The following is a 27,079-nucleotide window of genomic DNA, read 5'->3' on the forward strand; positions in this document are numbered from 1 at the left end:
ACATTGAGAGATATTTCGTACTCATGAGTAGTAAGTCAATAGTGTTAAGATGCTTCTTTTCGAGTTGATCTATAGATTCAATGTAATCCCAGTCAAAAATCCCAGCAAGTTATTTTGTGGATATCAACAAATTGATTTGAAAGCTTACATGGAGAGGCAAGAGACCTCGAATAGCTGACACAGTATTGAAGAAGAACAAAGTTGTAGGATTGACACTACCTGACTTTAAGACTTAATACAAAGCTACTATAATCAAGGCAGTGTGGTATTGACAAAAGAATAAACAGAGATCAATGGAAAAGAATAGAAAGCCTAGAAATAGACCCACACAAATATACCTTTTACAAACATTAACTCAAAATAGATCATACATCCAAATTTAAAATACAAAACTACAAAATCCCTGGAAGATAATAAATGAAAATATAAAAGACTAAGTTTGCCAATGACTTTTTAAATACAACAGCAAAGGCATGATTCATGAAAGGCACAATCCACATTGAAAGACAGTATGGCAGGTTGTTTTTCATAAAAATAAACATATTCTTATCAAGCAATTCAGCAATAACACTCATTGGCATCAACCCAAATGAGTCGAAAACTTAGGTCCACAGAAAAATTTGCACACAAATGTTTATAGCCACCTAATCATAACTGTCAAAACTTGGAAGCAACTTGGATTTCCTTCAACAGGTGGAAAAACTGTTACATTCATACAATAGAATACTATTTAACTCTAAAAGGAAATGAGCTACCAAACCACATTAAGGCATGGAGAATCCTTAAATGCATATTGCAAAGTGAAAGAGGTCATCGTGAGAAGGTTACAAACTGTGATTCCAACTTTATGATATTCTAGAAAGGACAAAACTATGCAGATGATAAAATAATCAGTGGTGGTCAGGAGTTCATGGGAAGAAGGAATGTGTAGGTGGAATAAAGAGGATCATTAGGACAGAGAAACTACTCCTGATTCTGTAATAGTGAGTACATCACTATACATTTATCAACTCCCTAACGTGTACACCATTATGGGTGATTCCTAATGTAAACTATGATTGATAATCATTACAATGATTACAATAATTACATGAATTATTACAATTCATGGATTGTAATAAATGTGCCATGATATTGTGGGGTGTCGAACGTGAGGGGGCTGCATGTGTGATAAGGAGAGGGTATGTGGGTAGCCTTGCTCAATTTTCTTTGACTCTACAACTGTTCTAAAAAATTAAAGTCTATTACTTAAAAAAAATGAGGTGGACTTGCATGAATCCAAAGGGGAAAAAATGAAATCTATTTTCAGGAAAAAAAAAAGGCAAATTGCATAATATGCATTATATGAACTGATGTTTCTGTGTGGGTGTCTGTGTATTGAAACATTGTTCTATAAATATACACACAATCATTTTATATGTTCCTGAAAGCATTGAAAGAAAATTGGAAGAATATATACTAGTTAATGGTGGTTATCTATAGGTGGTAACTTAATAATGGGTGATTGCCACATTAGATTTTATCATTTACATCACTAGATGCTTGTATCAAGTGTTTGTTGCTTTTTTTGTCAGAATAAAAAAAGCGGAATGATAGGAAAAGAAAACAAGGTTTAAAAATCAAATAAATCAGGCAGTTTGAGGAGATGCCTGAATTTTCTCAAGTTGGGGCAGGTGGAATGCCTCTGGAATCTTCCTGTTGGGCCCATTTTGTCTGCTGTATGTACCTGCAGTGGTTGTGATCCATGGCTCTGCTCTTAATAAAACATGTGTTCCCTCGGGCCCTGATCCTGGTCACCAAACTTTTCTCTTCAGCACTTACACCGTGTACTGAAAGGGTTTCAAGACCTAAAAGCTTCTGGGCTGAACTGATGCCCAGACTCAGAGTGACCAGTTGCTTTTGTGAAGGGTCTCACAGATCCAGCATGGCTGGAGCCATCTCTGCCTCTCTCCTCCTTGTAAGAAGTGGGCACATATTCATGGAACCTGCCTCTTATTTCCTGAATGCTCCAGGAAATGCAGGAAATATACAAATGGCCCTAAGGCTCATCTGCATTTCTTGTACAGGACAACACCTCAAGGGCGGGGTGCCCCACTCTGCTGTGGTTCCTGTTCTAGTGGAAGCCAAGGTCCTGTAGCTCCTATCCACAAAATTTAACAACTCCACAATACTGAGGGAACAAAAAACAGGCAGACTTCTTGCAGGTGGCCCAACAAAGAAAAGAGAAGCTATTCTTATTTTCAAGCAATTCACACTTCTGAATGTTTTTAAATGTGGAGAATAAAGAAAGCTGGTCATACCTCTCTCCCACTCTTCCTTCCCATACTTTCTCCCTTTCTTGCTTTTTCATAAGGTAATTCTTATCTAATTATTTTGTCTGTGCAAAGAACAAAGTTAGAGGTTTAAAGATCTGGTTTCCTGGTTGTTGGCGATTATACCAAGGGAAAGAGAAGAACCTAGAACTTTGACTCCTCTTTACCACTGCCTACCACTATGAGGACCTGTTCCCGGTGTATAGACACCCTCACTACTGGACGGGGTCATGTCAGGAGATAATTTTTCAACTTCCTAATAGGCACATGAGATACATGATCAGTAGTTTCTCATCTGCAGAAACAGAAACCTGAGCCCTCAGAAATGTCTGGACAGTGCTTTGAAAGCATCCCAGCACACCAAACCCAATAAGGTTGTTCCTCTAGGCTGGAGATAAAACACAGATGGAGTGAGGCTGTATCTGGGCTTAGTCATTTGTATTGGCTTTTGAGAATTCTACTGAGGCTAAGCAACCACAAGTTTCTGTTTGGTTTTATTTTGATTTAACAGTCAACCATATGCTACTGCCTCAAATCAGCCAGTCCCCATAGGTGATAACAGTTTTTATCCATTCCACAAGGGTGACATTGGCCCATGATGGAAGGAGCAGCTGGTTCTTTATTAGTGGCAATGCTCTTGGGGAGAAGTAAGATGCTTCTTTCAAAAATGATCACTTTGGGATCCCTGGGTGGCGCAGAGGTTTAGCGCCTGCCTTTGGCCCAGGGCGCGATCCTGGAGACCCGGGATCGAATCCCACTTCGGGCTCCCGGTGCATGGAGCCTGCTTCTCCCTCTGCCTATGTCTCTGCCTCTCTCTCTCTCTCTCTCTCTCTCTCTCTCTCTATCATAAATAAATAAAAAAAATTAAAACAAAAACAAAAACAAAAAACAAAAATGATCACTTTTATATTGGAGAAAATCCCTTTCATCAGCCTGGCTACAGGTTTATGAAGCTACTCCTTTCCAATCATATGATTTTGATAGTCACTAAAGATGAAACAATTCATCAGGTAAAGTCTCATATCTAATATATTAATACTCCTTGGAAATACAGGTGTGGGGCAATTATTTCTCAGGCTGTTGATGGCCTAGAAATATTTTATTGTATGGGTCATGATCCATTTCTTAAATTTACCTAACAAAATTCACCTGGAGATTTTTGCAAAAGACACAGATTTCTAGTTCCCCATTTTGATGACTGGTCTATGTCTGTAGAGAAGTGGGGTATTGACCCCTTAACAATTACACAAGATGACTGACCTCATTATATGGGAGTGGAGCCTTTGTGCTGCCAGGGCTATGTTCTAAGAAGCAAGGGAGCCCTAGATTATGGTAATGGAAAACAAATCTGGGTTTCTTTGATTTCCAGCTGGGAGTTCAAGTGCATTGAGTTTTCTTCATGACATCAAAGGACAACAACTTCTTGATCCTTGAATTTCCTCGATTTCCTTGATCAAGGGAAAGAGACCACTCAAGCTCTTGGTGGGTCCAATTTGTATAAGCAAATAAAACAAACCTGAACCCTTTGTTACTCAGATAAATCACCAGTATAGCATTTTAATTTTGAATTTGTGAGTTGACGACACACATACAACACACACACACACACACACACACCCCGCAACTCATTGTGTTCAGCTTTCCAGCTTTAAAAAGATCTGATCTATATGTCTTTTAATTCTCATTTAGGAAAAGAAGAATGGGGTGAAGGTATTACTGGGAATAATACTTCCACAGGAATTTAGAGGTAACAGCCCTGAAGCTCCTAAAAACTAGGAGACTGAAAATCAGGGATTAGGATGTAATTCATTAAGTAAATTATTGTGTATTCATTCAATAAGAAATTATGATGCAATCATTATAATGATAACACTTATAAATAAGTGGTAATGGCACGGAAAAGACAACATAATATTCAGTAAGAGAGCAAAACGTAGAACCACAGGACCATATGTTGCATAATTTCAACAATTACACATAAACACATATATATGTAGAAACACAACCAAAGGATAAGGTATAAAAATATAATTTTATTTTTTAAAATAGATGCATTACAAATTAATTTTATTCCTTATATTCTTCTCTAGGTCTCTCTTTCTTTCTTTTTTTTTTTTTACCAAAATTTCATATATCTCTATTACTCTTCAGAATGAAAAATAATGCAAGGTGGTATAAGAGGAAATACTTTTTTTTTTACAAGTAAAATAGAATAATTTAAAACCTGTTAAGAAGCATGTGTTTCCAATTATGGCTCTAGGATTTGTGCATTCTCACTATGGGTGGTGGCATCTGCCATTAATAATAATTAATAACACCTTCCCCCAGAGAACTCCAGGGAAAGTTTTATAACTGATGCCACAAGGATCCCTGATAATGTTCAGAACACTGCACCATATCCTGTTCTATGCGGTCAACCTAGATCAGAATCCCCTAAGGCAAAGCAAAGGAGTTGAAGAGATGACTTGATAACTAATTAAAACACACACACACACACACAAACTATGGTGGGACTTTTTACAGTAGTCTTCAATATACAGAATACTTTTGTGATAAAAATGTATCGGTGAGTCCAGGTGAAATAGAAAATAGAAACCAGCAGGTAAAAGTTACTGGAGGGTTCAAATTTCAGCTCAGCCCATGGAAGAATTTTCTAGCAGAGCTTCTGGGTGGGCAGATCCCCAGCCAGAGCTCAGTTTGAAGCTGGAGGATCATTTATCCAGGATGCCAGTGAGGGGTGGCTGTTTCAAGCAGACAAAGGCTCTGTGGGTTAGCACATAAGCTTCCTACCCAGCTTGGGACTCTAAGTTATCAGATTCACAAAATTGGGGTTGTATCTGATCAAGCAAGCAGGACAGGCATAACTACTCCCATCATACAGAGGAAATTTGAAACTTAGATTAACTGAAGGCCCGAAGTCATACAGTTAGAGTGGCAGGACCACAAACTTCAAAGCAGTGCCATGAGCACTGCTGATATACACACTCAAATACCAGGGCAGAGGTACTAAGCCAGGATACCAATAACTGAAAGATTCAAGGCAACGGACCCTTGACAGGTAAACAACAAGGGAAAATGGCAACTTCCCCTCAACCTCTGGCTTTGGTGACTGGATTACACTCTGCAGAGAGCATCTTCTTTGGTCATCCAATATGTAGTTTGCCAGGAAAAAGAGTCATGGCTGAAGTCAAAATCCATCAAAGTTTTGTTGTCTGAGAGACACTCCAAACTCTCTCGTGGGGCTCACGGAGACTCCTCCAGGTCACAGCCCTACTTGTCTTGACTTGGCCTGATGCTGGGAGTGGGAACTGCTGAACCAGGAAAGGAAAGACCATGTGCTTCCACTTGTATGAAGAAATGCTTGATTCCCTGAGTGAGAACATGAGCCTGCCATAAAGGAAGCAGGAACCTTCTGCCTCTGTTTCCAGGAAAAAACTGCTACTCACAGCTACAGGTCTCCTGAGGTAATATATAAAACATTCCTGCCAAAGAAACCCCAGGGACACAGAAGAAGACTAGGGAGGAGGGGTGATCTTTTCATCCTTAGTTTCTGGCACTTTGGTCTCTGACAAGAGTTGTTGTCATTGTTGTTTTTGTTGCTGCTCTGCCACAAAGAGAAATCAGGGTTGGAGGAGAGAAAAAAAAAATTAGATAAAATAAAACTGGGAGCATTAGACAGGTTTTCTTTTTCTCCAGAAAACTACCGTGGCATTAATACAGCATTAGCAGTATACTCAGCATTCTGATTTCCATGATGGGTTATTGCATTCAAGTGAGGACTAGGAAGGAAAAAAAAATCAATTAACATTTATTGAGCATGTATGATGTGACAGGTACTCTCTAGAACATTTTCCATGTGTTGGTTCACATCAGCTTCCTGAAGATTGTATGAAGTGCTTATTTAACAGATAAGGAAAGAGGCACAGAGAAGCTTCTACACTCTGTTCAAGGCTTTGGACTAAATTTGCTATTTATTAAATAGCAGAGATGAGACTGAAACTTGAGCAGTCTCACTCAGAGCCAAAGTTACACTGGTCTGCGGCGATCCTAGCTCAAATGAGGGAATGAAATACTCAGGAAAGGTTATGTGACTTATTCAAAAGTCACTCACAAATGAGGGACAAATCAGCACTAAACCTTTAATATTCCAGGATGAGGTCAGATGATCATGCCCTAGCCTAAGAATATCCTGAACCAGTGCTCACAAGTCACGACCACTGGCATTTCATGAAACTTCCTGAACAAATGTCTTAGAAAAGATTGATGTAGAGATGCCTGGGTGGCTCAGTGGTTGAAAGCCTCCCTTCAGCCCACGGCAAGATCCTGGAGTCCCAGGATCAAGTCCCACATCAGGCTCTCTGCATGGAGTCTGCTTCTCCCATTGCCTGTGTCTCTGCCTCTCTATCTCTGTGTGTGTCTCTCATGAATAAATAAAATCTTTTTTTTTTTAAATAAAAGATTGATATATATGTTGAGCCAAACGTTCAGTGGACATCTACAGCGAGGCAGGCCCTAACTAGGCCAGCCATTCTCCTAAGTTACAGATCCCTCACAACCAACTTTGTAAATGGTATTTTTATCTCCTTACCTATGGAAACTAAGCACCATATTTGAGGTCACCAGCTAACAGTGGACAAAGAAGCAGCAGGTGTCCTGACTCAACCCTGACCCCTCCACTCCACATTTCATTTTACCTCCTCCAATGCAAGAGAGAGTTCTTGAAATAACACCACTTCTAAAACATTTAAATGTGAATCTTATCACTTTGACCTTAACAGAGGCTGATAAAATTTTTTGAAATGTCCTAGCTTTTAATAATTAATTAAATGGGGCTCATAAAGAGGATAAGGCTGGCTCTAGAGTAATGAGATGCTTTACGCTCCCTCATATAATTTTACTGATGTTTGCAGTCACTTTTCATGAAAATAACATCCTTCTCAAGGAAGCAAGTGGGCTTCTCTAAGGTTTGGCTTCCATGTTACCTTCTCATAGACTCTGAGGAACTCCAAACCCACAGACTAAGTGAAATTGGTGGAGGGAAGCCTTTCCACAAGGAATTAGAACATATATATATATATATATATATATATATATATATATATATATATTAATCAAAATGAGCCTCTGGAGACTTAATCAATTGAGAGAAACAGAGAGAGAGAGAGAGAGAGAGAGAGAGATTAATATGTATCAAATAGCCAATATGATAGGAATGACTCAGCCAGCCCTTGGCACTTAATGAATTACCAATTTCATGGGGATGGCTTAAGTAAAGTTCTGAAGTCAGCAGTACAAGGAATTCTATAATGCCAAGACAGTGTAAAACAGCAGTCTTTTCAGAAGAATTGGACTGGAACTGGATGCCAACTATTCATGCTCGCATGGCAAGAGATTCACTAGCAGACACTCTGGGGATACAGAGGTGCCAACTCTTGGGATGACCTCACCATACATTTTGAAATCAAAAATAATACCTCTTGGGATTATGTTGAAGATCATCAGTAAGAGAAAGTCCCTGCCATTACTTTAAAAAACCCTATAATTTCAATTGTCTATTACTATTAATAGAAACTCACCAATTCAATCAAAAGTCATGCTTTCTACAGAGTCGGTTTAGCGTGTTTCCCAATTAGGTTTTCCATCAGCCACGTTTATAACATTCAGGCGGAATGGAGCATTAAAGTTCATTGTTACGAAGCACTGGCCAAATCACTGACGATCAGTCACATATTCTCTATGCTCTCTATACGTGACTTTGCACCCTCTTAGTCTCCCACATCAAGACTCAATCCTAATCTTTGGTTCTTTCCTGAGATGGATGCTTCAATAAAGTATAACTCTGAGGAAGCAAGATGTGAGAGGAGAAAATCAGCAATGAAGTGGCAGTCTTCATTTTTCATGCATTTATTAATTCATTACAGATTGAATAAATGAACCTTTTACATCATAATACATCATATACACTAACGCTTGTTAATAGTATAGGGGATTGACTCAAAGTTTATTGGGGTGGGACAGAAGATTTTGAAAGATGCCCAAAATTTACCTGTTTAACATAAAAATCTCTCTGACATCTTATAGTCTTTAATGAGAACTGATTCACATTAGTATATTTCAAGAAAGGGTGGAAAGCACAAAACTGATGCCACTGGTAGTAGACCCAAGATATAACTGGCTTAGCAATCATGGCTGGAGGTCAGATTATTTACCAATTCTCTTGACATAACTCATTTAAAGATCACAGAGGCCTAGATTCATATATTTTCCTTGACCACTGGAACAAATAATGTATACCTCATTCAGGAAGCTTCAAAAGGATGGTCAGATGATACAAAGATTCAAGAGTGGCAGCTTACCTCTGTGTTACCATGAAAAGTTAATGAGTTTACAAGGAACCACAGTGGGGTCACTAACCTTGGGGATTGCTTTCTTTATGATAATGCTGGTTTTCTCTGAGCCACACCTTCTCTCTCAGGGAAAGGTCATAGCATAGGTCCTTAATTTTGTTCACAATGGACTTGTAGAAAAACACCTGTGATTTGTATTTGGTGTCCAGAATGGATTTTGTAGGTAACCGCATGATATGTTTATTCAGCACACAGACTCAATCGAACAACAGAAAATCCTCCATATCAGAAGGTTCTGTATAGTCACCATTGACTTAAAATCCTGCAGTGAGGAAAGAGTCAGAGGAGACTGCACTCTTGTGAGCAAGCCAAACCAGGTGAAGTCATGTGTGCACATGCACATACGTAAATACACACACACACACACAGAGTTATCCTCAGTGGTACTGGGCTTCCCCCACCTAGCAAGGTACAGAGGCAGAGCTCAGCAGACTAGGTTAACCTTTCTTCCTCCTTACTGACAACTCCAAATCCAGTACCCCTAACTTGTCCCCTATCACAACACATATTGCCATCAGGCACTCAGTGGCCATACCTGGAAACATGTGAGTTACCTTCCTTGACTCTTTCTTTTCCCACCTTCCTTTCTAGATTCCCCATGGTTACTGGTTATATATCCTAAAATTTGTATCAAATGTTTCCACTTTATCCTACGCCCATCCATCTTTATAAGTGACCTGCTGATTCTGACCACCATAACTTCCTGCCTGGATTAGCCTTCTAACTGTTCTCCTTGCCTCCATTCTAAGAGATTTGTATGTCTAGTTTGTTCCACAATATATTTGCTGAATTCTGAGGATGTACAGGGACACAAAGAGGCAAACCTGCAGTTTTGCCGTGCTTAGTAAACAACCTACCAGAAGGAGGAAGAGGCCCAATGCAGGGAACTCATGAAAACCTTAGGAGGCATGATGAATTGATACTGAGAATCTAAATCACATTTCACCTGGTGGCACATCTCAATATTAGTAAAAGCTAAGTCTGAGGCCCAGCGTGGACTGTTGGCAGAAAGCTATGATTCCTTAGCTGACATAAATTAGCAGCCATTTCTGCTTAGTGACAAGGTTGAGGGTTTGGTGGACTTCAAACCATAGCCATTCTCCATCAAAAAAGGTGGTGCTGGGGTTGCTCAGTCGGTTAAGCATCTGCCTTCAACTCGGGTCATGATTCCAGGGTCCTGAGATTGAGCCCCGCATTAGGAAGCAGGGAGCCTGCTTCTCCTTCTCCCTCTGTCATTCCCCCTGTTTGTGTTTTCTGGATCTCTCTAGCTCTTTGTCAAATAAATAAATAAAATATTTTAAAAAATAAATTTAAAAAGAAAGGCAGAGAAGAGTATTGGATGGGGTAGAAGACCAATGCTAAGCTAAATATTTGTGAAAAAAAAAAAAAAAAAACCTGAATTTCTAGCTGTTTTCTGGAGGTGAAGACACCAGAGATACCAGAATCTCAATTGAAAGTCATGGAGAATCACACCATGGTAGCAGGGGCTAGCCAAAAAAGACTGAATCTTACCACATCTGAAACACGGGCAAAACCCATGTCAGCCCTTGATAAGACTGAGGTGGTCTGTTCTCTATTGATGATCCTAACAGAGGAAAAGGGAAATTTCTCTTTTGGAACCGGAACCATTTGTATTTCCTCAATCATCTTCTATGCCGTTTAGCATACAATAGAAGATTGTTGAACATGTGAAGATGGTTGGCACACAGACCTATGATGAAGCCATATAATTAAAATAATATAACATTAACACAAGGAAAAACCAACAAATAGATGAGAGTGGAGAGTTCAGAAACACACTGACAAATATAGTCAGCAAATCTGTGGCAAAGGTCACTCAGCAGAAAAATGAGTAAACAATGATCTTTTCAATGAGTAATCCTTTGTCAACTGCATAGCTGTAGAGAAAAATCATGATTGTATGTATCTTTACTTTTATATTATACCATACTCAAAAATCTATTCAAGATGAATTACACATCAAAATGTGGCAGATGAATTATTAAATAGTTTGCAAGAAAATATAGGAAAACATTTTTGATGACTGATGCAGACTGTTTTCTTTAAAGATTTTATTTATTCATGAGACACACACACACACAGAGAGAGAGAGAGAGACAGAGAGAGAGAGGAGAGAGAGAGAGAGAGAGGCAGAGACACAGGCATAGGGAGAAGCAGGCTCCATGCAGGGAGCCCGATGTGGGACTTCATCTCGGGACTCAGATCACACCCTGAGTCGAAGGCAGATCTGAGCCACCCAGGCATTCCGCAGACTGGTTTTCTTAAACCAATCCCTCAAAATTTCTGAGCAGCTATTATTATGCAGGAATAAATCACAGTCAAGAACCTCTGTACATTGAGAGACATATCACTAGGATAGTAAAGAGTAAAATCACATATAGGAAAATATACATGTATGTGACACATGTCTCAGCAAGATTAGATATGTAACAAAAAACTAAAAACTCCCAAACATCAATAAGAAAAAGACAGGAAACAGAATAGAATTCAAAAGATTTGAACAAATAATTTGCAAAAAGAGATATTGATATCCAAATGACAAGTAACCTTAACAGTAAACAGGGAAATACTTATTAAAATCATTATGTGACAATATTCCATAATCAATGGATATATAAAATTAAAAAGATGTAAAATATTAAATGTCAGTGTATGTGTAGTAACCAAAACTATTTTTCACTGCTGTTAGAAGTATCAATTGATACAATTACTATGTAAAAAAATTTGGCAGTATCTATTAAAGCTAAACTTTGCTGTCCTCAGAACTGGAGATGGGTCTGTATGCTCACTAAAAAACACAGAAAAGAATGTTTATAGAAGAAGGACTCATATTAATATCAAATTATATAGTTTAAATAATTTAAAAGTAAGCATATTATGGGAGAAATTTGAAAACATAATATTGAACAAAAAAAATAGGTATAAAAAAAGGACACAGAATTGTCCATTTATATAAACTTCATATGAAGCATAAAACCAAGTAAAACCAATCAATGCTATGTAAGGTCAAAACAGGTTATCCTAGTGGAAGAATTGACTATAAAGGAGTATGAGTCAGGCCTCCGGGGAGCTGCTAATGCTCTCTTCTTGATCGTAGTGCTCCCTACACAGGTGTATTCATTTATGAAAATCCTACAAACAGTGCAGGAATGATGTGGACACTTTTTAATGTATACTTACTTTAAAAAAAAATCCACGGTGAAGAAGAGATGGATGAGAATTAGTGGAGAAAAAATAATTTTTACGAAGTCTGATTAAGAGTTAACTTTCTTCTTTAGGAACAGCTCTGAGAAAGCTGGCAAGGTTAAAATCAAGAGGTAAGAATACCTACTTTAGGTACACAAGCCCTCCTCACATTCGTATGTGTAACAGCTTGACTATAGATAATTATGATGTCATTCCCTCTTGCATACCATCACACTCCCCAGGGTAACAATACTGCACTAGCAGAAAATGACAAGGGTAATGCACCCCAACAGCTGCTCTGGTTCAGGCCCCATGCCCAAAAAAATGACAGTCACTCATTCCTATCTTGTGTAAAAGAAGCCACATAACAAATATCAAGGAGAAAGAAGTCTCATCACAACCATGCTAGTAAAATTCTACTAGTAAAGAGATGAGAAAGAAATCTGGGAGCTCAGATTCTTTGGTTCAGTCAAAGAGATGATGCTCAAAGGGAAGAAGGAAATCAAACACACCGTATTTAAGGACCATTAGACTGAGTCCCAAATGGCAAGGACACAGAGGAGACCAAAAAGGAAGAACGACTGATCACATCCGCTAAAAGTACTAAGAACCACAAGGTAGACCTAGTTCTCATAAAAGGGAGGGCAAAATGGCTATACATACCCTTTTCCTCCCAACAGTCCCTGGTTGGCAAATCTCTAATCTTGTTTAAAGGCCAGCTCAAATATCAGCTCCTTATAAAGTCACTCCTTCCCTCTCCCGGAGACATTTTTGTCCTCACAGGACTTTGCACAAATCTTGATTATACTTACTATGTACTTATCACTCTAAATTGTATTTTTTTATGTCTGTATAGCAGCTGCAGCCTCCGCAATGTGTAATGTAAACTCCGGGGCAAAGCATCTTAGCAGGTAGCACAGTCATCCAAGATGTTTTAATAGTTTTATTACAAAAGGAATACATACACCTGACAAAAAAATTCAAAACAACATAGACGAATATGAAAGGGATGGATAAACGTTTCTTCCCCATGATCTAGGTCATCGGTTAGCAAGCTTTTCTTGTAAAGGTCCAGATAGGAAGTATTTTAGGTGCAGTAGGACCTACGGTCACTGTTAGAGCTATTCAACTCTGCTGGTGCAAAAACAGCTATAGATGATGTGCAAAAACAGATGAACGAGGTTGTGTTCCAATAAAATTTTACTTTGAAGAACAAGTAGAAAACCAAATTTGTCACAGGGAGCATAGTTTGCCCATCCCTATACTGAGTGATGAGCTCGTCTCCCAAATTAATGACCGTTAAAGTTTCTTATAAAATGTACTGACTGTTAGTTGAATATATCCTTTACGCAGTCCCACTAGCCAAAATGAAGCTTTTAAAGGCTGCAAAAATAGAGGATCCCTGGGTAGCTCAGCGGTTGAGCATCTGCCTTCGGCTCAGGGCGTGATCCTGGAGTCCCGGGATCGAGTCCCACGTCAGGTTACCTGCGTGGAGCCTGCTTCTCCCTCTGCCTGTGTCTCTGCCTCTCTTTCTCTGTGTGTCTCTCATGAATAAATAAATAAAATCTTAAAAAAAAAAGACAGCAAAAATACACAATAATTGACTTGGTCTTCAAAGTGAAAAAAATTCCTAAATCACTCCCCCCTACCACCACAAAGAACAGGTATATGTGGTTAGGTAGCTACCAACTACCTTTGTGGAATATCTGAAGAGTCAAAAAATAAAGCAAAGGTATTGAAGTCTTTGGGACCCCCATATCTCCTCAAATGCACAGTTTTCACCAGAAATGAAATTACTAATTCTAGTTTTATGCTCAGATAAGCCTATAAAATTATCTAACCCTTTCAATATCTAAATTATAACATAAGCTCTAATGCTAGGACTTGAAGCTTTTGTGGGCTGCCTAGAAATCTAACCACAAGGATGAATACTATTTCAAAAGTAAAACCCATTGCAATGGACACTTGGGTGGCTCAATGGTTGAGTGTCTGCCTTTGGCACAGAGTGTGATAGCAGAGTCCCGGGATCAAATCCCACATCAAGCTCCCTGCTTCTCCCTCTGCCTGTGTCTCTGCCTCTTTCTCTGTGTCTCTCATGAATAAATAAATAAAATCTTTTAAAAAAATTGCAAGCCAATGGGAAAAAAATTGAAATACCCTTTCTTTGTAACATCAGAAGCCACCAGCACATTCCTTCAGACGAGGACTGTGGTCGTGTACTGGTTACCCTTGTGCCCTGCAACTGGGCATATATTTCAGGTCCTTTAGTAGTAAGACATGGTATCTATGGGGAAAAAAATAGAAATTATACCAAAACTTAAAAAAAACATAAAAAAAATGAAAAACACCCAACTTATTAGTAAGAAAGTTTCTAGTGGATGTAAGATCAAGTCCCACTCTAGAACTTTTGAAAACTCTGATGAGTTACAAGTTCTCCACTGTCACTGGTTTCCCTCAGTTTCTCACTCTGCCTGTGATTCTCTCCTTGGATCTCTGGGTCTCCATGTTTCGACATAGTCCTGTTCCCTCTCCCTCTCTCTCCCTTCCTCCTGCTCTCTCCCTCTCACTCTGGTTCTATCATAGTCTTGGGGATCTTTTCTCTTTGTCTGTCTCTCTGTACCTCAATTGCTGTCTATTCTGTCTTCTCTTGCTCTCTCCCTTTGTCTGGTTGCCTTTCATTTAAGCACTTCAATCAGCAAGGTTCTTTTCCATTGCCATGCAAGACCTTCTAATGATTCATATTCCTGGGTGAGGAGTTACAGGTAAAATATGAGTGCTTTACTCACAGTATTCATATGGCTAAGGGTGCATGCATGCATGTGTGTGTGTGTGTGTGTGCAATATGAATATGTACATGTAGGTAAATACTTAGATGAGTATCGAGATCAAGTAATGTCTGAGATTTAAATTGAGATATATGTTTTCTTTGTTGGACTTACAGGTCACCAGAATGTCTAGTATATAGTATACAGTCTTGTTGGTACACGAACCTCCATATCTCTCTTTTCTAAAACAAAAACAAAAACAAAAACAACTGATGAGGAAAGGCCTAGATGCATCCACTATCACACAATCAGAAGAAAAAAAATACAAAGTGATCTCCTTATCACCTTTGTCATCAAAAATATCCACCAACACTAGTAATTAGAGATTTGAGTTTTTTTGGTGAAATCTAGGTGCCTAGAATTAAGTATAATGAGCTTATAAGGTTAATGATCTTTTTATGTTTGGTTTAAAATATTTTTAAGTAATAAAATTAGCATATATTCATATAATAAACATCAAAAAACTCAATCTAAATGATACTTAAGATAGTCACAATCAATGATAATATTTGAGTTTTATCTTTCCAAATTCTTTTCACATTTTCTTTCTTTCCTTTTACAAAAAAGTTTACTGAGCCCCTATTATGTACCAGATGCCCTGTTAGATATTTAGAATACACCAGAGAACACAACAGACAAAAATTTTTACCTTCATGGAACTTAAAATCTTACTATTTTAAAAATATACGTTTTTATATTTTGCTTTGCTGTGTAAATTTTTAAAATCATTAAATACAGATCTATATAATATGTTTAATGGGTATATAATATTTTATCACACTAATGCACAAGAACATGGGTAATGTTTGCTTTTGTGGACCAAGAAAAGTCCAAAAAAATAAAAACAAACCCAAAAATCACACAAGAATTTAGTATTTACTCTGAGAGAATATTTATTTATTTTAAAAACCTTACTTATTTACTCGTGAGAGACATAGAGAGAAAGGCAGAGACATAGGCAAAGGGAGAAGCAGGACCCCTGAAGGGATCCTGATGCAGGACTCGATCCCAGGACCCTAGGATCACGACCTGAGCCAAAGGCAGATGCTCAACCACTGAGCCACCCAGATGCCCCTGAGTATTTATTTATAAATGCTGTGAGGGATATATAGAAAAAAGGACAAAAAAAAAACCATTTTTAAAAGATGAATGATGGTCTCAACCCTCTAAAACATGAAAATGGACAAGGAAGAGAGTATTATTATAGAAGAAAGATAATATGATTACACATCTGCTAAGGGGGCATTAGATGTGCTTACTTTAACATGTTATTAATTCAGTGATGACAGCAACAACAACAGCAACAACTACTGCTACTACTACTACTACTAATGCAGCTAATATTTATTACTATGTGCCAGGTACTGCATTAAGGCCTACAAAGCCATTTAAGATTGTAAGAACCCTTTATGAATATTTTTACATATGAGGAAATAGAGGCATAGAGTCAGTTATTTTCATGAAGTCACAGAGCTAATTAATGATGAAGCAGTATTTCAAACCCAAGAAGTCTGTTTCCAGACTCTTTGCTACTAATCAATATTATTAGAGTTAAAAAATTACACCATATTTTATCTTCAGAACACAAATCTTATTTATGTGGATAAACAAGAAAGATGGTACCAAAAACTCATTTCCATTATACAAACTACAAAGTGTTTATTTCCAGAGAAAGGTATTGTATTTCCTCTTTCTGACATCTTATACATGCATCATTACCTCTCCTCCAGCCTGCTTCAGAGGGTTGTACCCCAATATATTCAGATTCTTTTGAGAAGTTATAGATAGCTGTGGACTTCAACTTTTTCCAAAAAAAAAAAAAAAATTCCTCATATACACGCAATGTGTAGGCAATCTCAGAAAGTTCATGGACTCTGAAGCCTTACAGGAGAATTCCCTAGGGAAATATTTTTCAAACTTTAGTGTTACTAAGAATCACCTAGGGGATTATTAAAACATCAATAACCCTGCTCACTCTTCTGCCCCCATCAACAGAATAAATACTAATTCCAGAGGCTACATTTACTTAAAACACCCCAGGTTATTTTAAATGTGGGGGCCAGAGGACCATCTCTGAATGTAGTTTCAGTTGCCAGTTGGAGAACCCAAGGCTGCTCAGTTCAAAATCCCTCTATCTACCCAGAGCTAGTCAGGTAGAGATTAGAGGCAGCATTTCCAAACCTGAGTGACAAAAACCCTTCCCTTGATTCTAATCGAGAGAAAGAAGTGAAGAAATAAGCAAAACACCTTTGACTTTCCAAACAGGTGAGCCCTGGATCAGATGACTAAGTCCTCTCTCATTCTGATTAGGGAAAATGACCAGAACCATCAAGCCTTTGGCTCATGAGTACAGTATGATCAGACAATTACCTGATAACATGTCTCGGTAGCCTGATGTTAGAGTGAGTATCCACACTGTCCATGCTGTCTCCCTAAGGTCAGTAGCCAGCAGGAAGAAATCAAATGCCGGCTTCCACACGTTCATTCTTCCTGGAGAACAAGCTGGAGATGACATTTTAGTGATGCTACAGGAGTCATTCACAGGAATGGGGGCATGATGAAAAGAATAAAAGAGGCCAGTAACCTGAGAACAGAGTAACATGGAAAGGGGCACAATTAGATTCTTCTGTTCATGCCAAGGGCTCCCCTACCATCACTTGAACTGGCTTAGGAATTCCTCTTTAAGAAACTTCAGAATGAACCCAAACACAAGGGCAGTGTGGCAGTAGAAAGAGCTTTGGAGTCAAAGTCAAAGCAAAACTCAAATTGCTGATCTGTCGCCTTTTAGCTAGATAATTTATAGTGGCTTTCTTAACCTCTCTGGAGGCAGAGCTGGGGCTGGACTTGGGTCCCTCAACTTTGACCTCAAAACTCAGCATTTCTTGGTAGCTGGACCCCTATGCCTCTTGAGTAGTAGATCTTACAGATATGTGAACGAAACACGTTTACCGAAGGAGAGACTCAACCAGGAAGACTGGTGAAGACTGAACCAAACCAGTCTGCGCCAAGGTGGACCACAGTGCTGACCTGACCTTTCACTAACTTTCTTCCTCACTATAACACTAAAAAATCACACCTAAGGGTGGAGATTTGACATGCTCATGAGACATGCAGTGCATGATGAAGCATGTTCCACCCACTGTGCCTGCATGCCTCATTTCCTGTATCTCCCACCCCTACATACTTAGACATCACTCCTTTGCCACCTCAGGCTCTTTAGAAACATGCCTCAAATTGGGCTCCCTGTGAGGAGCCTGCTTCTCCCTCTGCCTATGTCTCTGCCTCTCTCTCTGCGCCTCTCATAAATAAATTAAAAAAAAAAATCCTTGGTCAGATTTTGGGATGCCTGGTGGCTCAGCCGTTAAGCTTCTGCCTTTGGCTCAGGTCATGATCCTGGAGTCCTGGGATTGAGTCCCACATCGAGCTCCCTGCATGGAGCCTGCTTCTCCCTCTGCCTATATCTCTGCCTCCCTCTGTGTGTCTCTCTTGAATAAATAAAATCTTTAAAAAAAGAAACATGCCTCACCTTCTGTTCTGAGAGCCAGCCTGAAGGATCCTTTCCTTTGTTCTTCTCCCATGTGCTTGAGCAGAAGCCCCAAAAGCCTTGCCTGGAACTCCCATTTGTCCTCTAGTAAATTTCTGCCCAAGGACCCCAGTCATTAATACTCCACTCAGTTTCCACAGTGTTAGAATGGGGATAATTCCTACTTCAGAGGGTTGTTGTAAGGATTAAATTAAATAACATAGTGATGATATTTTGCAAATGTCCTTATAGAGGGTTGCTCAAAAGATATGGTGACTTTTATTACTGTCGTTAAAAGTCAGCTTCTGTAAGATCATAATATAGAGCATATCAGGGTGGAGTAGAATCATTGCTCTAGTGTTCAGAAAACTCCCCTCTGCCTTGTCTCCAACCCCCAGCCTCAATCAGATACAAGAAGAGCAAAGGGAGCCATTGATGACTGATTTATAATTGTCAGCATAAAACATAACACTTCTATCATGAGGCAATGACATCTGACTTGAAGTAAATCTTAATAGTTCCCTCAATGGCCACTTCATAAGGCCAGTAATGACCCCTCAATCACCCTGAATCAGACAGTGTGTTCTGAAGCCCAGCACATATCACCTGTATCAGCTCTCCTGGACCCCAGGAGCCCTGTGCCCAATCCAAATGGTACTCCCTAATGTGCAGGAATGCTGGCTTCAGCCAAAACATAACTCTGTCCCCAGCCCATGGCAAAAAGGCCTGAGCAAGTCCAGATATCAGTGGAATTCTGCATCCTAGATTTTAGTCTCCCCTTCTTCCAACACCTTATACGTGTAAACCACACTGCTAGACCAGCCATCTCTCAGCTTCATCTCCCACAAAATGTTGGTAATAATATCTGTCCTTCTTATCTCTTAGGACTATGAGGATAATAAAACTGAAGAAACATGACAAAATTCTTCAGAGTGAAGCATTTTGAATAGTAAAAAGGCATATTACTGATCTAAGGTAGTAGAAAAATATTCAGTAGATCTTAGCAGAAGCAGAGACATGACAGCTTTGATGTATATGTAAAAACTACGTAGAGTTTCCTACAAGAGCATCCAGGTCCTTTTATCTCTATCAGAATTTTAGAATAATGCCTGTTCTTTCAGTATGAACCTTGAGTAGTAAGATTTCACTTCTGTTTCTTGCCAAGCTTTTAACCATTGCATCTATAGGGGCCAAGAGCAGGCTACCCCCAAATGTGCTACTTTGGCCTATTGATGATTTTAAATAAATGTCACTTACGAGACAGCCATTGCAAAAATAACGCTCTGATCGCCCCTGCCTCTTAACCTGTCTTAGACTCCAGAAAGCAAGAAATCAATCTCCCAAGTGAATAGTTCCTTCCCTGTAATACGGGTAAAGAGGATCTTTGCTCTCTAAGAAATCTGAGCCAGGGAGACTATATCAACAACCCTTGTTACTTTTTTAATCTTTTACTTTCCCAGCCCAAATTCTGTTTAGAATTCCTTACCAACTGTAGCTCCCAAAGTTACATTTTCTCATCCTGTCAATTCCTCATAGATTTATTGTCTCTTTGTCGAAAAAAGTGTAAAAACCGCCTGAGCTGGTCATTTCTTGAAGTCTTAATTTCATTATTGTGCCTCTGTGTGCACTTTAGTTTGTTTTTTTTTTTTTTTTTGTTTTTCATCTGTCTCATGTCAATTTAATTCCCAAACCAACTGGAAGGAGCTTGGAAGAAACAAGGAAACTTCTTCCTCTCCTAGACATGTATCTGAGGTAAGCAGAATCTACACTCTGCAGTGGCTGGCACATTCTGAGGAGTCTGGTTCCTCCTCACACTCCTTCCTCCAAAGCTCTTCCAGGCCATCACTTTTGGCTGCTGCAGGGATGATGTCTGGCCAGTATGCCTTTGGAGACACAGATGCATCCTTCACACTTTCAGGAGGTATGCGACAATGATCAAGATACACATAAAGAAAAGCCATAGTATTTGTATATAAATTTAAAGACATAAGGCAAAGTGGCATTTTGGGGAGCCTGGCTCAGGATGTCTCTGATAGAGTTTACTAAATAAAAGACAATCTTTGTTTTGAAAACAAGTCAGGATAAAAAGAAGCTATGACATCCAAGATGAGATTTAAATGTGCAAATAAGGGCAATGATATCTTTGAGGGATGGCGTGGGGTTTTTTTTGTTTGTTTTTGTTTTCAGGGGGCGTGAATTTTCAGTTTCTCATTGGGCATGCAATATATCCTTAATCGTTCAAACCTGATGTCATATATTAAGGGATTTCCTCTCTACACGTGCTCTTGCAGTTCTTTTGCCTAACATGAACTGTGGCCACCTCAACATTCCCCTTTTAATGTTCTCACTACTACTATTCCTTGTTCAATTTAAGCACCACTCTTGTCAAAAAGCCTTCTTAACCATCCCTACCAGAAGGTTCCCACCTCACCTTTAGTCCTCTAGAAGTTCTCCCATGAGAGGACGTGCATCTTCTACTGCATCATATGAATTTGTTCATGACTTTTTATACCATGTTACTCACACCTATCAGTGCCTGGAACAACTTAGGTTCTCAGCATATCTGTAGAATGAAAAGTTAATAAGATTATTTGCATAAAGCTGTTAGTGTTGTCCCTGGCACATAGTACTACTTAAATGTTAGCAATTATTCATATAAATAAGAAAACACTCCACGCATTTTTGTGCCCAAATCTATGATTTCATGTCTAATTCTATTCTATTCATATCTTTTTTTCTTTAAAAGATATGAATCTTCCTGAGTCTTTTAAAAAAGTTTTTATTTAAATTCCAGTTAGTTAACTTACAGCGTAATATTGATTTCAGGTGTACAATATAGTGATTCATCACTTCTATACAATACCTGGTGCTCATCAGAACAAGTGCCTTCCTTAATCCCCATCACTTATTTAACTCATCCCCCACCCCACCCCCAAAGTCAATATTTAATTATCTTTTATAGAAGGTATCAGCAAATTCCAAAAAGAAGTGTAATTTCTATTCTTAGATTATGCATTTTTCAGCTAAAGACTGCACGTTTGCCAACACAAAAATGATATAAAATAAACTACTATGCCTTTCTTACTATGAATACCAGTACCTGATTTTTAAATAGTGGGTTTCAAACTTCGGGAATTTATGTAAACACATATGTATGTGAACAATAGGGAAATACCTAATCATGTGAAACAGAAGGCTTGCTTACTCCAAAGTCAAGGACATAGATCAATGTTTTATCTTTGCTCCCCCCAAACTTATAAGCTACAATGAGTGCAACACTCTCAAACTGAAAACACTAACATATTGTGTCTGACGTGGGTGGAGCTTCAGAGAAAGAACTGACTATGTGTCATCAGAAAGCAGAAAGCATGTAGTCTCCCTACTCTTAAGATCGCTAGTAGGGAGATTCAAACTGGTCCCTCGTGCCTCACATCTTATGCTTTCCTCCTCTATAGCATCTCACTTTCCATGTCCAATGCATTTGCCTTCGTAATTAGGATCAGAACCCTGATCAGGAAAAGAAAACTGTAAGTTTGTTAAAGAAAGCTAATTCTATTAAAATTTAAAAGGTCAGGTGAAGAAAATCTTATATAAATGATCACAGCTGATATCAAACAAAAATCAGATTTTTTTGTTGACTCATAAATGTATAAAGTAAGACTAGATCTTAAAATTTTCCCATCAATTTATGCTCAGTGAATCACTCAAGAGTTGATTTTCAGGCTCTCTAAAGATGAAGAGGAGAGTGTGAGAACAATGCAATCACTACTGCAGCTCAGGAACGAAATTTGACAGGTATGTATTAGGAGCATTCCTTTTTCTCAAGGAGATAGAGCATCCATAACTGATGTGCCTCCTCCCAACCTCCTCTGAAATCCATTCACGATGAATAATTTTACAAACAGATCTCAACTGGCTCTGATTTCTATGTCCTATATTAAAATGTATCAGGCAAGCATAGATTCTGGAGTCAGATCAAAAAAGTTTACAAATTGTGCTCTGTCCCTGACACTCTCATAAGAGCCTGAACATCTGACTTATTCTTTCTGAACCTTAGTTTCCTGTTTGGTGTAATGGAAGTGATCATTCAATCCTCACAAGATTATTGTGATTTTTTTTTAAATGATGAATATAAGACATTTTACAACAACAACAAAAAATACCGGCCTGGTTTTATTGCCAAGTTTGCATTGATACATCTCAGGTTTAAAAATACCTGAAGGAGAAGATGCACATGTCAAATAACCAGATAGTCCTACAATTTGATAAATGCGACATAAATATCATCATAAGGACATATGTATGCAGATGATTGTCTATGAGCAATGTTGCCAGCGAGAAATAGAGAGTAAGAAACTGAAGCATTTTAAATCACATTCAGCATAAAAATGTGAGGAGACAATATTAATGCTTATACTATCTACCTAACAAGAATTTCATAGGCACTAATGAGCTAGTGCTGGTTAGCATTTTGAAACCAGTGGAGGAAAGAAGAATACACACAACACACCCCACAAGGCAGTGACTATAATCATATGAAGCTAGATCATGTATAAAATGAGCTGTGTAGAAGCAATATGTTCTTGCTCCTGACAAATTATCTGTGCTTAGGATCCTGAATGCCACAGCATTCCCTCATTTGGTCCAAATCTTGCTAAGTTCCCCATCAAGAAAGTCTGCCCTGTATGACAGGGCTACAAATGTCAATACCTGAATTTAAATAATGGCTCAAAATCTTCAAAATTCCTCTGAACTTTCTCTCATTCTCTCTCTTATACACACACACATACACACACACTAAAGAAAGGTTTAGTCATGTGCAAGGCAAAAGTTATGCCCTCAAATGGCTGTCCCAAGAGCATCAGCAACATGCACAGGAGGGAGGCAAGAAGAGGGAAAGTAGTCAATGAAACCATTCAGAAAAAAAAAAAAAAAAACATTCAGAATTCCTGAAATGTTATATGGGCAGTCTATAATCACCCCACTTTAATTTAGCACAATCATTAGTCTTTTTATGGGTTTTAACTAAAGATCAGACAGTTTTAAAAGATGTGTTACACCTGGGCCTCTTTCTTTTCCTTCCTTCCTTCCTTCCTTCCTTCCTTCCTTCCTTCCTTCCTTCCTTCCTTCCTTTCTTTCTTTCTTCTTTCTTCTTTCTGATTTTATTTATTTGAGAGAGAGGGAGAAAGAGAGGGAGAACAGGGGGAGAGGGAGAGGGAGAAGCAGACTCCCCACTGAGTAGAAAGCTTGACTCTGGCTAGATCCCAGGATTCTGGGAACATGACCTGAGCTGAAGGCAGGCATTTAACTGACTGAGCCACCCAAGTGCCCCTGCCCCACTTCATTCTGAGGAAGAAAATTGAGGTGGCAAATCATGAATTTCTGATTTTTGTCTTCATATTTGGGGTTGATGAACTATTCCCTTTACTGATCTGAGAGAAAGAAAGGTATTGGAAATGACAGTGACACAAATATGTAGGGACCTTATCACAACAGTGTCCTTTCATGTGTATCAAGATCTATCATTCTGTCAATTAATTCTGATTAGCACTGTCCTCACTTTACAGATGAAGAAATCTAAATTCAGATTATTGCCTCAAATTGCCAAACGTACTTGACAAATAAAGAGGGCTAGAACTCAAATTTCCAGTCTTTTTCATTACATTAAGTTGCCTCCATCTGGGAGGTTTCCTCTGCTTCTATACTATCCAATTTACAAAAATAATTACTTTCTTCGTGATGCTGAAACAGATATATCTGGATAGATGAAATTGATTAGCTCTACTTTTGAGGACAGAGAGAGAAAGAGAAGGATATGGAGTAGGTGTGTGTTAAGATAAAAAACAAAGGACTTCAGGCAAGAGAGAAAGGTCACTAGTTAGCAGACTTTGAGTGCTCAAGCATCAGTCACTACCCTTATTACTGACAACAATAAGTAACCCTAGTAGACCTACTGCATGTCCCCATCCAAAATTTGACCCACACTGTCCCTATATAATTTGTAAGCACAATTACATGACCATGCTGGCAACACCCCCGCATGCACACACACACACACACACACACACACACACACACACACAACCTGGCAATACAGTTTAGTAATTACTTAAATGAACAAGTATCTGGTTTGCCAAGGATGCATCTTCCCCTCTCTCATTCTCTTTCAAGATTAGGTGAGGGATAAAGGTGAGAGATAATTCCATGCTTGGAAAACAGCATGCATTTCTAGTCCAAAGTCTTTTGCTTCACAGTACCTACATGTTTGGTATGTCCAAAACTTCCCTTTACAGTCAGAAATTGTGAGCTAACTATTCGAAGAAGTGGAAAAGCTCTAAAAATTTCAAACTTAAATGGAGTGAATAATTTTACCAGTGATGATATTAAAGATGTGATTATTAAAGTAGGGAGTAAGAGCAAAGATCTCCTGGAGCTCCATGGAAATAACCTCCGCTTCAATGGTTTAAGTAAATGTGTGTGAGAACAACATATGGACCAGCATCTGTATCCTCAAGGGTAGATATTAGAGCATTCTGGATGCTCTCAGGACAGGGCTAGGAATATTAACTCTTGTTATTGTGATTTGCATCAATATATTCTAAACCTATATTCATTCCTATTGAACAGATTTCACCTTAAAATACTAAAAATTTCTATTTCAAAAGCTCAGTATGAGCCTAACTATAGTGGGAAGGTTTCTAGCAATAATATTACAGATGAAGTCATGGTAGAAGGTGCTAACCTGAATAATCTGTGCGTATTTCAAAGAATAAACTCTCAATTTCCTGATTGAATCCACCACTCATTTATGTTTATTTTTTGCCTGCCCTTGTTCATAATGTTCTCAGTGTCTGCTTTATGGTAGCCTAGAGAACTTTCATGCACTTTTTGAATGGTCTTAATCATAACCACCAAAGCTGTTGTTTCACCACGTCTGTCAAAGAGAGTTTCCAGGTTCACTTTAAATTGACAGCTGAACAACTGCAGATATATTCCTCAAATTCTAAAACTTCCTCTGGCATGGCCAAAAAATCACTGATGTTCACCTCTACAAGCCACTCTGTGGGCAGCAAAACCCCACCACACCTACTGTCCTCCGTGTCAGCCTCCTGTAATCTAGCAATCTCTTCACCTCATGAGGTAGGGTCAAGCCTTTATTTGTGTTCTTCACTGGAGGAGGTCAAATACTGGAGGACAACAAGGGGTTGCTGTCACTGGGGTATTGATGTTTCTAGGAATGGGTCACACTGGAAAAGCACACACGCCCCCAAAAGGCTGAACGGGCGCTCTCTGTAACTTGCATCTGAGTGCCCAGAGAGAGGGACTACACCAAAAGGACAATGACCATCCCACTGCAGTTCTCATCCACGTTAAGTTACCTTACTAATATGTCATCTTGGACTTACTCAAGCCATCAGTAAGTCTGCAAAGTCTGCAGCCCAGAAAGGGGAACTCATTCCACCGAGTATCAGGCGGCCCTACAAGTTAACCCTCTCATCCCCGCATTCCAGATACTTCCTTACAAACCCCCTCTTTGCCTGCTCTTCAACCCCACAGACCATTGTGACAGGGGCTAGGATTTACCTGCTAATTTGGAAGTTTCTTTCATGGTTGGGGCTTGGAGAAGATAGATGTCCCGGAAGGATGGAAGCATTCTGGAGGTGACACAGTTCCTGGGGAAGTTGGGCAGTGGCTTCGCTTCGCGCAGTTCCCGAGTAAGAAGCTTCAAACGCCCCTGTCCACCTGACTCTCCAACACACTTCAGCGCTTACTCCCCTCACCCCTCACCTCGTTCGTCACCCCCCCATCCTGCCCCTTCTCCACTCGTGACACCGTGGCAGCCAGCCAAGTGGAGCGTCCTTTGTGTGCGGAGTTCCCGGTCACCTCCAACGTGCTGATGCTCAGCTCAGCTCCTCCAGCCCCGAAGCTTTGTGTCTCTTGCGGAGGAGTTCCGGGGTCCCGCTGCTTAAAGTCTCTCCCGGGCTTCCACTTCTGCGGGCCTCCGGTTCCCCGCTCCGCGCCAGAGGCGCCCCCGAAGGGGAGGGGGTGCAGCAGCCCGGCCGGCGGCGGGGCCCGGGGGCCCGCGGGGTGTGGAGGGGGCCGCCGCCGAGCGCTTGGGCCCCGGAGGACCCCTCGGCCCCCTGGGGAGTCCCCGCCCCGAGGAGCGCTCAGCCCCCGGGAGCCCCGCGCCCCCGAGGAGCGCGCTCAGTCCCTGGGGAGCCCCCCCGCCCCGAGGAGCGCGCTCAGTCCCTGGGGAGCCCCCCCGCCCCGAGGAGCGCGCTCAGCCCCTGGGGAGCCCCCGCCCCGAGGAGCGCGCTCAGCCCCTGGGGAGCACCCCGCCCCGAGGAGCGCGCTCAGCCCCCGGGAGCCCCCCGCCCCGAGGAGAGCGCTCAGCCCCTGGGGAGCCCCCCCCACCCCGAGGAGCGCGCTCAGCCCCTGGGGAGTCCCCCCCGCCCCGAGGAGCGCGCTCAGCCCCTGGGGAGCCCCCCGCCCCGAGGAGCGCGCTCAGCCCCTGGGGAGTCCCCCCCGCCCCGAGGAGCGCGCTCAGCCCCGGGTGCCCCGCGCCCGCTTTCCCTTCCGGAGCCGGGAGCGCCGGGCGTCTGGGGCGGGCGCTCAGGACCCCAACTCCGTCCAAGTTGGGGCGCGCGGGGGGCGGGCGGAGGCGGGGCGCGCGGGGCCAGGCGCAGCCACGTGGGCTGCAGCGGGTCTCGGGACCCCGGGCCGCTGCCTGCGGAGCCCCCGCGCGGGGCGGGGAGTGCCGGGCTCTCCGGGGTCCCCGGGGCTCGGCTGCCCCCCGGGAACGGG

The 27,079-nt window shown here is 40.5% G+C and overlaps 2 long non-coding RNA genes across 2 annotated transcripts; both read right to left on the bottom strand.

Moving 5' to 3' along the window:
- Window positions 1–4,396: 4,396 nt before the first annotated feature.
- LOC129493711 (uncharacterized) lies at window positions 4,397–9,110 on the bottom strand. Its single transcript, XR_008661193.1, has 3 exons — window positions 8,727–9,110; window positions 7,889–8,151; window positions 4,397–5,916 (listed from the first exon to the last, which is right to left on the bottom strand). It is a non-coding gene; the product is annotated as an uncharacterized LOC129493711 (long non-coding RNA).
- Window positions 9,111–17,133: 8,023 nt separating this feature from the next.
- Window positions 17,134–26,002, bottom strand: LOC129493712 (uncharacterized). Its single transcript, XR_008661194.1, has 3 exons — window positions 25,859–26,002; window positions 20,706–20,837; window positions 17,134–17,335 (listed from the first exon to the last, which is right to left on the bottom strand). It is a non-coding gene; the product is annotated as an uncharacterized LOC129493712 (long non-coding RNA).
- Between the last annotated feature and the right edge of the window lie 1,077 nt (window positions 26,003–27,079).

This window comes from Nyctereutes procyonoides, unplaced genomic scaffold, assembly GCF_905146905.1.
Source record: "Nyctereutes procyonoides isolate TBG_1078 unplaced genomic scaffold, NYPRO_anot_genome, whole genome shotgun sequence".
Taxonomy (NCBI): domain Eukaryota; kingdom Metazoa; phylum Chordata; class Mammalia; order Carnivora; family Canidae; genus Nyctereutes; species Nyctereutes procyonoides.